The following is a 13,101-nucleotide window of genomic DNA, read 5'->3' on the forward strand; positions in this document are numbered from 1 at the left end:
AACAAAGACAGACAAGAGGTAACAGAGGAGAAGAAGAGAAAAAGGTGGGCCTGGAACAGAAAGGCAAGAGGAGACAAGAGGAAGGAAATGAGAAGGGTGAGACTTGAAGAAAAGGCAAGGGGAGACAGAGGAGAAGAAATGAGGAAGGTGAGCCTGGAACAAGGAGACAGAGGAGACGGAGAAAGGTGAGCCTGGAATAAAGAGACAAGAGGAGAGGAAGGCCAGCCTGGAACAAAGAGACGCAGAAGACAGGAAATGAGAAAGGTGAGAATGGAACAAATTTAGGCAAGACCAGTCAGAGAAAGGGGAGCCTGGAATTAACAGGCAAAAGGTGAGAGGAAAGGAAATGAGAGAGACGAGCCTGGAAAAGAGAGGGAAGAGAAAACAGAGGAGGGGGAATGAGACTAACCCAGGAAAAAAAAAAGCCATCCAGAGAACAAAGATGGAAACAAGCATATTGACCTCAATATTCAACCGGCATTGGTCAGCATTTCCTTAACACTGCCCGCTAAATTACACCCAGATATTCAACGGCATGTCTGGGCACCAGAATTGAATATTTGGGTCACTGGTGTACCCAGAGGTTATACAGGTGCTGGTGGTAACCACAGAGCTAATCCGGCAAAGACCGGACCGCCTTTTATGTGGACTTCTGGCTGTGTCCAACCTCTGCCCCTGGACCGCTCTGGCACTGCCCAGATTGTGCCAGGGTGGTCAGAGGCGATGTTCAGCAGCCTCTCCTACCTGCTTAAACCATTATGACTATCAACCCCAGTGAATGGAACATGTAATGCAACGATTGAGTAGCTTTATAGCTCCCGGAATGAATTGGATTCGCTACATGCTGGGACGGCTTTTATTGAATGAATGTAAGCGTAACTCGGTGAGAGTCCACCGAGGCGGAGGAACGCCGAGATCCCACATAAGTACATAAGTAATGTCATACTGGGAAAAGACCAAAGGTCTATCGAGACCAGCATCCTGTCCCCGACAGCGGCCAATCCAGGTCAAGGGCACCTGGCAAGTTTCCCAAACGTACAAACATTCTATACATGTTATTCCTGGAATTGTGGATTTTTCCCAAGTCCATTTAGTAGTGGTTTATGGACTTGTCCTTTAGGAAAACGTCCAACCCCTTTTTAAACTCTGCTAAGCTAACCGCCTTCACCACTTTCTCCGACAACGAATTCCAGAGTTTAATTACGCGTTGGGTGAAGAAAACTTTTCTCTTATTTGTTTTAAATTTACTACACTGTAGTTTCATCGCATGCCCCCTAGTCCTAGTATTTTTGGAAAGCGTGACAAAACAACAGATGTTATTCACGTATTGTGCCCTAAAGACTCCTAATGCAGGCCTACTAGCCGAAACACGGTACTGTGTCGAGTCTTCACCAACAAAGTATCAACAAGCGACTGACGTTTCCTCGTTTGTCTCTGGTTAGCCTGGTCTATTTCCCCAATGCTTCGTGATTACTGGAAGCATAATTCTACATTGCTTTACAAAAGATATCCGATCAATGCCATCTCAATATTGCTAGAAAATGTTTCTGCTGATCCAGTGCAAGGTTTTAGAATCTGCCAAGAATCCCATGACCAAAATGTCATTTCAGTGTTAATCCTATGTACAATGGACAGTGGCACTAATTCTGTGTGAATCAGCCTGCATGGTGGATTCCCCTTGGCTTCCCCCCATCCCCCACCAGAGGCCCTGCAAAATCCCTCCATAAAAGACAGATTGCCACTTTTATCAGAGCTGCCTGGTGTCTTGCTCTCAGGACGGTAAAAGTCTCCAGGAAGTGGAATCTTCCATAACTGTTGTACCTGTGCGGTTTGTGTTACTCATTCTGTGGGTCTTTGTATGGGAGGATCGTCTTACACAATGCCATGTAACCTCCCCTCCAGCACAGACAACAAAAAAATCCCATTCCAGGGTCAGATTAATAGTGGGCTGGAATGAAATTCAAAGGGGATCGGACAGGGCACCTAAAGGGGAGGTTGGGGGAAGACTCCAACGTCAACACGGTTTTCAGGAAAATGCACACGGGGAAACGAGAATTATTAAAACCAGGCTGAGAATCAGACTGTGCAGAGCCGCTGATATTCCCTTCTTAACCATAACCAGGGGCTGAGTATGCTAAACATCAAATCCAACAAAAAGACTGCTGGAAAGCCAGCACATTTCTGGAGAGCCCTAGTGAACGGTTTTCCTCTGAAGGACTGACAACACCTGGTCAGCTTTTTGTTTTCCAGGCCTAATTGGGCTTTAGATACAGTAGTCAGAATCCCAGGGGGTAGAGGAGCTCCTGTCGGTCCACCAATCTGCCATAAGATCAAGAGCTTAAAGGGTTTCCTGCAGACCACGGCTTCCCCTTTCCAAGCACGGAGCTTCCAATGCAAATCTCACTCCAAAGCACAGGGTTCCCCCTTAAATCTCCTGAACTAGCCAAAGGCCACAGACTGCATCCCCCCCCCCCCCCCCCCCCCCCGACTCACCACGCAGGACTAGCTATCCGTAGAACAAAGAATCTTTTACAAGATTTTATTTCTCACTTTTAAGGCATTTAAAATAGGTCTGCCAGACTACATCGCTGCCCTCAATTCCTTATACCCCGTCACATGTTCTATCAACGACTATCACCTAGTTCTCCCTGGTCCGACACAAAACACGACTCGAGACCACAAGATTAATTTTTAGCCCCATTCACGTGGAATAGTTTACCTTTGAATCTCCGTGGCAGCTTCTCTTTAAAGGAATTCAAAATAACGTTAAAAAACTTGGCTGTGTGGTCAGGTGTTTGATACCTGATCTATCACGTGGGTGAAGATTTTTCTTTCTGGTATTGCATCCCTTATAGGATAACTACTCTTTGAATTTAAATAATTTACATACTATGATTCAGATGCTGATTGAATGCTATCCTTCTGTGGTCATGTATACACGGCTAAGTGGTATATAAAATACTGAATGGAGCGGAACGGGTAGACGTGGATCGCTTGTTTACTCTTTCAAAAAATACTAGGACTAGGGGGCACGCAAAAAAGCTACTAAGTAGTAAATTTAAAATGAATATGAGAAAATATTTCTTCACTTAGCGTGTAATTAAACTCTGGAATTCGTTGCCAGAGAATGTGGTAAAAGCAGTTAGCTTAGCGGGGTTTAATAAAAGGTTTGGATGGCTTCCTAAAGGAAAAGTCCATAGACCATTATTAAAATGAATTTGGGGAAAAATCAACTGCTTATTCCTAGGATAAGCAGCATAAAATGTTTTGTATTTTTTTTTTTTTTGGGGGGGGGGGGATCTTGCCAGGTACTTGTGACCTGGATTGGCCACTGTTGGAAACAGGACACTGGGCTTGATGGACCTTTGGTCTCTCCCAGTATGGCAACACTTATGTACTTATCTACTGTCCTTTATATGACTGCAGTTCCTTTGTGTTTCTGACTTATTGATTGTATACAGTCCAGTCCTGTGCGTCTGTACGGACAGTATAGAAAGTCTAAATAAACCATAAGCCATCCTCCTCTCTGTTTTCATCAGACAAACATTTCAAACGTATTTTGTTTGTCAAATTAAAATTGAGTTGCAGTTGACAAAATAATCTAGAAGGTAGCCCCTGTGCCACAGAACCAAGTGTTTCTTAGAGGTTATTTTTTTTTTTGGGGGGGGGGGGGGGCAGGATGGCCTTGTGTATCTCTACAGTGATATGAGATTATTGGGAGTGTGCTGGAGGCTCTTAAATTAGGCTCCTGGTGGTTTCAGATCTGCCGCCCCGCCGCTCCTCACCCACTGCCGCAGAGCTGAAGCCTTGTCCAGCACCGGTCTCCAGTGCCACCTCGTTGCCTGCCCTGCTCTGTCTTCCCCTCACGTCCTGCATGCTCTTTTTAGCAAAATTGAGAATGCTCAGTTTCACTACAAGGAGCGTAACGGAAGTCGTCTCTGTCGGAATTCTGAAAGAGTTAGGCCCTTCAAGCTGGAATGAGCAACCTTACTTGGATTTTCTCCGTTATGCACTAGCAATTAGCTCATGGGGACAGGGACTCAGTCAGCTGTAGTGGCCCTTGAAGTGCCCGACAACTTCCAATTTGAACTGGTTTAGTCTACCAGAAAGAGGGCGCCACAAAAGAAGGTAATGGATGCTGTTTCAGGAGTCATTTCAGCTGTCTATGGTTGTACCTGAGGATGGGTTTTGTAACTAAAAATTTGCCTCTGGAATTGAACTACCTGGGATGGTCTGAGCTCATTGCTTAAGAGTAAAAAAACGGATACCCCAGTGACCTCTAACATCCAGAGAGGGGTTCTCTGTCAGCCCTTCACCCCACATCATCTGTTGACCGGAAACCCTACAGTCTGGGATTTGCCTCCTACTCCATCACAACTGCAAATCATAGAATCCTACATTACTAATTAAATCATACAAAAAATAAATAAATGAAGCATTTATTCAAGGACCAAAATCTGTGAGAATTGGAGCAACATGCTAAGCGATGCAGGCAGGCCAGCAGCTGGACAGAGGAAGTGGCCTTTGGGAGGCTGTGGAAATCTACGGGATCCAGCCACTGAACAGTTCAGCTTGACAGACAGGCAGAAATCCTTTTGTGTCTGTGGATGTGCAGTGAAAGGCAAACTCGCCCACCCCCGTATCACATTTCAATTAGTTGCCAGAGCGCTGTTTATTTTGGAGAAACTGCAATTACGCAGCAGCTGACGTCAGACACAGAACAACCTGCCATTCTGCCCCCTTATTCTGTTCTCACTGCAACAGAGCCAGCACACGGAGGATGCCTGCAGCTGACCCAGGACAGATTTCTGGACCGGTATTTGCCTTCTGGGCAGCTAAGGGCATCACGTCTCTGCCACTCCCAGTGGCCCTCCTTCCCTCCCCTGGTCTGACCACAAAGCTTTGTCATTTGAACTGAAGTGCCTTTCTGCCTCACCCCAGGCAACCTGTATTGCAGCTGTTTCCTTAGAGAGTCTTTAATGCTCATTAAACAAGTCTGTGCATAAATCTGGCCCCAGTAAGTGTGGGTAAAAGAACACAGATTCCATTAGACCAGGGCTTCTCCACCCAGTCAGCTTTTCAAGATAGCCACAATGAATATGCATAGAGAGATTTGCATACCAAGGAGGCAGTGCATGCAAATCTCTCTCATGCAGTGGCGTAGGAAAGGGGGGGCGGTGCGCCCCGGGTGCACGCCGCTGGGGGGGGGGGGGGTGTCGGCTCCGCTGGTTCCCTGCTCCCTCTGCCCTGGAACAGGTTACTTCCTGTTCCGGGGCAGAGAGAGCAGGGAACCAGCGGAGCCGACGCAGCTCCCAGTGATGTGCACTCGGGGGCAGATTCGCCCTCTCGCCCACCCCTCGCTTCCTAAATCAAGTAAGAATGTGCTTCGGGGGGGAGGGTGCGCTCCGGAGGGGGGAGGGTGCGCGCCGACGGGGGGGGGGGGGGGGGTGGTGCGCAGCGGCGACCCGCCCCAGGTGTCAGCCGCCCTCACTAGGGCACTGCTCTCATGCATTTTCATTGTGGACATCCTGAAAACCTGAATGGCTGGATGTGCTTCAAGCACAGGGGTAGAGAATATTAGCTTAACACTGCATCAGCGAGTCTAAAAAGTATTGCACCTGCAGTTCCGCCAGCCAAAGAGCTGACATAACCGAGAACCATTAAATGCAGCAAGGGTGTGCGTAACTTACAGCATGGCTTCTCATCCCAGTCCTTGGCACACACCCAGCCAGTCGGGTTTTCAGGATATCCACAATGAACAGGCTGAGATACATTTGCATGCACTTCCTCCATTCTATGCAAATGTATCTCATGCATATTCATTTTGGATATCCTGAAAACCTGAGTGGCTAGGTCTGTCCGAGGACTAGATTGAGAGAACCCCTGCCCAAGACTGTAGTTCTTTTCTGCCAGATTCTGGGGAACTGGGTTCGAGTCCCACTGGGCAAGTCACGTAACCCTCCATTAACCCAGGTACAATTAAGTACCTGTATATACTAATTAAACCGCTTTGAATGTAGAAAGGCAGTATATCAAGTCCCAGTTCCCTTTCCCTATTGGAGATTCTAGATGGAATGTTGCTATTCCACTAGCAACATTCCATGTAGAAGCCTGCCCTTGCAGATCAGCAACGCAGCCATGCAGGATGTCAGACTCGCAGAAACAGAAGCCTGTATGGCCACATGGCTGATCTGTGAGGGCAGGCTTCTACATGGAAGGTTGCTAGTGGAGGAGTAGCCTAATGGTTAGTGCAGCGGACTCTGATTCCCACTGCAGCTCCTTGTGACTGGGCAAGTCACTTAACCCTCCATTGCCCCTGGTACAAAATAAGTACCTGAATATATGTAAACCGCTTTGAATGTAGTTGCAAAAACCTCAGAAAGGCGGTATATCAAGTCCCATTTCCCTTTCCCTATTTGAAGATTCTACATGGATTGTTGCTAGTGGAGGAGTAGCCTAGTGGTTAGTGCAGCAGACTTTGATCCTGGGGAACTGGGTTCAATTCCCACTGAGGCTCCTCAAGTCACTTAACCCTCCAAGTACCTGTACCTACTATTTAAATCACTTTGAATGTAGTTGCAAAAACCTCAGAAAGGCAGTATATCAAGTCCCATTCCTGTATTCTGTACAGAAAAAGTAGGGGTCTTTATAGACTTGGCTAGATATAGGGCCATAACTAGCACCTTCAGTAGATGCCCTCTTAAAGGGTACTTTTCTCTTTTGCCCATGGATTCTATAGGTTGCCCAAATTTGGATGCGTTACTTTGGACTTAAGTGCTTATAACACTGTGCACCTAAAGTATCTCGCATGCAACCCAAAAGGGGCAGTGGCCATGGGAGCATCAGGGGCAGCCCCAAACTTTAGCACAGAGTTATAGAATTTGAAGCCTAAGTCCTTCCACCCACGGTTGGGCAGAAGAATTGGCACAAAGCGTGGGACACCCCTTATAGAATACGAGTTTAGTGCAGATCTTTACGATGCCATTTACCAAATCCAGCCCTTGGTGTCTAGGCCCGAAAACACACAAGTGCATATGGAGGGCTTCACCGATAAAACACCAGTACAAACCCCCTCAGTGCAAAAAAAATAAAACAGAGGCCAGAAAAACACCACTTTCACTGGTCCTCGGCTCCCTCCCTTTGCTGCCTTCGATCCTGCACGGATTGTGTGCCTTTTCCATACCAACTCCTTCTCCGCTGCTCAAACATCTGTATTTAATTCCCCCAGAAATGGAAACCAGAAACGACACCTGCACCGTGGAAATACCAACATTCTCAAAGAAGCCCCATATCGCTAGAAAAGAAACATCTACATTTACAATTAATAAACACAAAGAAATAACAGAAACCCCACGTACATGTCACCTTTATAAGAGAGGCCACTGGAAAGCTGGCGCTCCGGGGGGGGGGGGGGGAAGCTTGTTCATGTATGTGTCGGGGAGAAATTGAGTCTGTGGGTGAATTTAATAAGATACATGTGTAAAGTGCCAATCCGGTCCCAGGGCCGCCGAGAGGGGGGGCAGGGGGGACAAAATTCCCCGGGCCCAGCGCCAGGGTCCCTCTCCTTCGCCTGCTCCCAGGCCGCCGGCGCTGCAGTCTCACCTGCCCCGCCCTCGGCTCCGTCAATAGCCCCCCTCCGTCCGCCAACGTGACCGGGCCCCCGCCCTCACTGTGCCCTGCCCTCGTCCCTGTTTCCGCGAGGGCAGGACACAGTGAGGAAAGGCACGAAGGGAGGCGATCTGCTGCCTTCACACGGAGGTGAGGCACTGCCGAGTTGAATGCAGGGGGGCCCGGTCACGGTGGCGGACGGAGGGGGGCCATCAACGGAGCCAAAGGCGGGCAGATGAGACCAGGGACTGCAGCGCAGGCGGCCTGGGAGCAGAAGAGGGAGGAGACAGTGGTAGGGATTGCGGGGGGACGGTGGTGGTGGCCTTGCCCCGGGCCCGGCTCAGTCTCTCAGTGGCCCTGTCCGGTCCTGTTCCGTCCATTCTCTGCCTCCAGAAACATCTACATATATACTGCATAAAAGCAATAATTCGATGCCTAGATTGAGATGGTAGAAAAGCGCCTAAACGAAGCCTCTTCAATAAAGAAAAGTAGATACCTAATACAATACTGGCTAAGCCACCTTACGATGTCTACTTTGCAAGTGCAGACATTTAAACCCACCACAGAGCTGATGTAAATGCTCTTGTCCACTGTTTCCTCTGTTGCCAGTAGGGGGCGGTGTTTCAATACTGTGTTTTCAATCGCGAGGAACAGGCAGGTTCCCTGGTGAACTTGCACAGCTTGCCTGTTCCTCACTATTGAAAATGTGGTAGTGAAACAGCGTCCCCCACTGGCAGGACTCCCACTCAGCTTAGAGGGAACAGTGCTTACACCTGGATTGCGAAAGAACATGGTAAGTTTATACGATTTTATCATCTCTGCATATACACTCAGCCCACATAAACGCCCAGCTGCACGGGATATGTTTTGCGTCTTGGCGTGTATTTACAGAACAGCGCAGAGCTGGTAAAATCTTATTAATGTGCATACATGTCCACATACGTGTGTGTTCTTGCAGCTCCCTATAGAATTACCCCGTATTTTTTTAGGCTCTGCTTTTCACGTGCCTATACTCCCAGGCAATTTACAGGCATCCGAGTGTGTAAACCACTAGGCCACACACAGCAGTGGCCTAACGGTTAGTGCAGCAGGCTTTGATCCTGGCAACCTGGGTTCCATTCCCACTGCAGCTCCTTGCGACCCCGGGTAAGTCACGTAACCCTCCGTTGCCCCAGCCTCAGATTGTGAGCCCGCTAAAGACAGATTCAGTGCCTGTATATAATATATACAGGAGTGGAGGAGTGGCCTAGTGGTTAGCGTGGTGGACTTTGGTCCTGGGGAACTGGGTTCAATTCCCACTGCAGGCACAGGCAGCTCCTTGTGACTCTGGGCAAGTCACTTAACCCTCCATTGCCCCATGTAAGCCGCATTGAGCCTGCCATGAGTGGGAAAGCGCGGGGTACAAATGTAACAAAAATAAAATAGATAATATTGGAGATTCTACATGGAATGTTGCTACTATTGGAGATTCTGTTGCTACTATTTGAGATTCTACATGGAATGTTGCTACTATTAGAGATTCTACATGGAATGTTGCTATTCCACTAGCAACATTCCATGTACAAGGCTGCGCAGGCTTCTGTTTCTGTGAGTCTGACGTCGTCAGACTCACAGAAGCAGAAGCCTGCGCGGCCACATTGGTGACTTCTACATAGAATGTTGCTAGTTAGCAATATTCCATGTAGAATCTCAAATAGTAGCAACAGTGGAGGAGTGGCCTAGTGGTTAGTGCAGCGGACTTTGATCCTGGGGAACTGGGTTCAATTCCCACTGCAGCTCCTTGTGACTCTGGGCAAGTCACCTAACCCTTCATTGTCCCAGGCACAAAACTCAGATCGTGAGCCCACTAAAGACAGATTCAGTGCCTGTATATAATATATGTAAACCACCCTGGTTGTACCCCAGAAAGGCAGTATATGAAATGCAGGACCCTTTAGTGTAAACGTTTTAGCACAACAAAATGTACAGTAAAACTGTTGTGCTAAAGGATGGTGTAGTCAGCATGCCAATAAGCAGAGTAGGGAATCCCCCCCCCCCATCTGAAGGATGTGCAAATCTTAGCCTGCTTTTTACTCTCCGCCCTAAGTGCTGAATCTTTATTACAGCTGCTGAGTTGTAGTAAAAAATTGGAGTGTGGGAGTTAGAGGGTCATCCGAGGTGAAGCTGGCTAAGAAAAGTCCCTGGTGGTCCCAATGAGCCTTCGTCCTCTTAATAAGTGAAGGAGTGGCATAACGGTTGGTTAGTGCAGTACCCTGAGAACCGGGGGGGGAGGGGGGGAGCCGGGTTCAATTCCCACTGCAGCTCCTTGTGACTCTGGGCAAGTCACTTAACCCTCCGCCATCCCGGGTATACGATAAGTACCTGTATGTAATGTGTAACCTGTTTTGACTGTAACCACAGAAAGGCGGTATATCAAATCCCATCCCCCTACAAGTGACTGTCTATTTTTGGGCAGCAGGAACAGGCATAAATGGAGGTATTTTAATCGTATACATTTACATGAGTAAATACCCTCTTATAACATGCATTTTTCTGTGGACACATGGGCAAAGGCTGGCCACGGTGTAAATTAGAAAATAACACCCACCTTAAATCAACGTGCATTTTCAGACACTTACAAAAGTGTTTTACAGCAAAAAGCTTTGTAAAATAGGCTTGAAATAAGTGTGGTTTTGCCATCTTAAATTAGGCTAAAATGACCCTCAAAAGATCTCCTTCATTAGGCACCGATTGAGCGTGTAACTTTCAGAAAACTAACACTTAATACGTGTTACTTTCACGCTTGCGTGTGCTAGAACTTTAGTGCATAATTGCAAGGCGGTGTTACAGGGTGAGGAGCATGGGCGGGGCCTATGCGTGTATGCTGTAAATGATACTCATAAGAGTCGTATTTAAGTACCCATTTACATCTGCTATTGACATGACGTATGTGGGGCGTGTTAATGCTGAATTATAACATGTGTAATTGCTGTTACAGAACAGGTTCACAGCTTGTGTAAAGTGCCTGCTGAAAACGTTGCTCCCAGTTATAGAATTATCCCCCAAGGGCCAGATTCTGTAAATGGCGTCTAAAAAATAGGTGCGTCCAAAAATAGCGCATAGCGCTATTCTTTAAACTGACCCTACATTAGGAGCAGTTTTTAGAAAAGCACATAGGGCTGGCGAACACGCCTACATTTCACCGAAAACTTGGTGTAAATACCCACCCCTAAATTAGGCATTAGAATATAAAAACATAAGAGTAGCCATATTGGGTCAGACTAATGGTCCATCTAACCCAGTATCCTGTTTTCCAAACAGTGGTCAAGCCAGTCACAAGTACCTGGTAGAAACCCAAATCGTGGCAACATTCCATGTAGAACCCCAAAGAATAGCAAGATTCTGGAATCCTAAAGAGTGACAACATTCCATGCAGAATCTCAAAGAGTAGCAACATTCCAGGTAGAACCCCAAAGAATAGCAAGATTCTGTAATCCAGAAGAGTGACAAGATTCCTTGCAAAATCTTAGAGCAGCAACATTCCATACTACAAATCCCAGGGCAAGCAGTTGCTTCCCATGTCTGTCTCATTAGCAGACTATGGACTTCGCCAGGAATTTTTCCAAACCTTTTTAAAATCCAGATACGCTAACCACTGTTACCACATCCTCCAACAAAGTGTTCCAGAGCTTAACTATTCGTTGAGTGAAAAAATATTTCCTCCTATTTGTTTTCAAAGTATTTCCATGGAACTTCCTCAAGGGTCCTCTAGTCTTTGTACTTTTGGAATGAGTAAAAAATCAATTCATTTCCACTCGTTCTACAGCACTTAGGACTTTGTAGACCTCAGTCATATCTCCCCTCATCCGTCTCTTTTTCAAGCTGAAGAGCCCTAACCTCTTTAGCCTTTCCTCATACGAGAGGAGTTCCATCCCCTTCATCATTTTGGTCGCTCTTCTTTGAACCTTCTCTAATTCCGCTATATCTTTTTTGAGATATGGCGACCAGAACTGAATGCAATACTCAAGGTGCGGACGCACCATGGAGCGATACAAAGGCATTATAGTATATGGTTCCTCAATTCTATAACCACGCTCAAAAATCTGAGGAACACTTCTGACATGCCTACACTCCTCCCATGGCCACACCCTCTTTCCAGCTACGAGCGTTCGAATTTATGCATGCCTTTTTTTTAGAATACGCCTAAAAAGATGCGCACCTAAATTACAATTAGTGCTAATTGGCTGCTCTCTGCCAATTCAGTGCTGATTGGCTTGTTATTCAATTGTTGCACACAAAGCGTCCAATTAATAATCAATTATCAGCACTAATTGGCAATATTGCCAATTATCAGAACTGATTGGCTCGTTACTCAATTAAGTTGCACACGTAAAGTCCAATTATTGCCAATTAGCGCTGATAATTGGCCACTATTAATGCATGCAACTTGCCGCACCTTATATAGAATCCGGAAATAAAATACCAAAAGTCAGAAAGGAGGTATTTGACTCTCCCCCCACGTCTAAGAGCTTAAGGCCCTCTCCGTGTACTTTAGTGTAAGGATCACTGGACAGTTTCCGTAGCTGCCCTCAGAACCAACCCCATCGGGGCTGGATCATCTTGTGGTGACGTCTCCAGAACTGGAAGCATTGGAATAAATTAGATTTCCTCAGTGATTTATATAGCAACATTATCGCCTCATTTTCAACTGGTGATTCATCTGCTTATGAACTCTGAACAATACCAGCGCATGCACTGTTCCCAGGACATTCCTAATTACATTTTAAAATTCACTTTCGAGGCAGACACTGTCATCTAATCTCATCTTCACTTACACAAGTCAGGTTTTACCCTCCCCCCCCCCCTTCCTAGGTGGTCTCTGCACTGCGGAAGGATTAGGAGCCCCCAGTGCTAAAAGCGTTCCGTGCTCTGGCAGCTTGAGGAAAGGGAAGCACATGGCTTGGAACAGCAGTGACAGAAAACAGAAAAACAGCCCGAGCTGCAGCGGAAAGAGGCAGGCTGCAGGTCAGTGACCGAGTGAGCAGTCTTAGTTCGCTGCCGTTCCCCTTCCAGAAAAAAAACCTATAAATTCTGCAGCCATCGGAAACCAGAGCGGGGGTGGGGGGGGGGGGGGGGGGGAGCTTTACCATGCAAGATCTCAAACCCATTTTCACCTTAATATTCCTTTGTCCACCTTCCAAGCCTCCAAATTCCACTAAGCTTTAACTTTATTCTATACAAGGTCATTTTCTCCTGTTCTTCTAAAGGAGGCTGTCACTGGGGGGTTACTAAACAGTAGACTGCAGGCCTAGTGATATGTGAGAGGGAGAGCGAGACCTCCACCAATGTCCCTTTCTTTGTTGCCCCGGGTCAGCACCAAATCTCATGCCCAATTCACTTTCTTTCACTGCAAAAGCAGCTTTGGAGGTTCCCCTTCCATGCTCTTAGTGTTCATATTATACATGACCCACAGAAATGCCACTGTGCTGTTCATCAGCAGAAACCTCAGACAGG

At 47.0% G+C, this 13,101-nt stretch overlaps 1 protein-coding gene across 1 annotated transcript in view; it reads right to left on the minus strand.

Moving 5' to 3' along the window:
- BCOR (BCL6 corepressor) overlaps positions 1–13,101 on the minus strand; it is a 119,839-nt gene that overhangs the window by 20,884 nt on the left and 85,854 nt on the right.

The sequence above is a fragment of the Microcaecilia unicolor genome, chromosome 4 (genome assembly GCF_901765095.1).
Source record: "Microcaecilia unicolor chromosome 4, aMicUni1.1, whole genome shotgun sequence".
In the NCBI taxonomy this organism is placed as follows: Eukaryota; Metazoa; Chordata; class Amphibia; order Gymnophiona; family Siphonopidae; genus Microcaecilia; species Microcaecilia unicolor.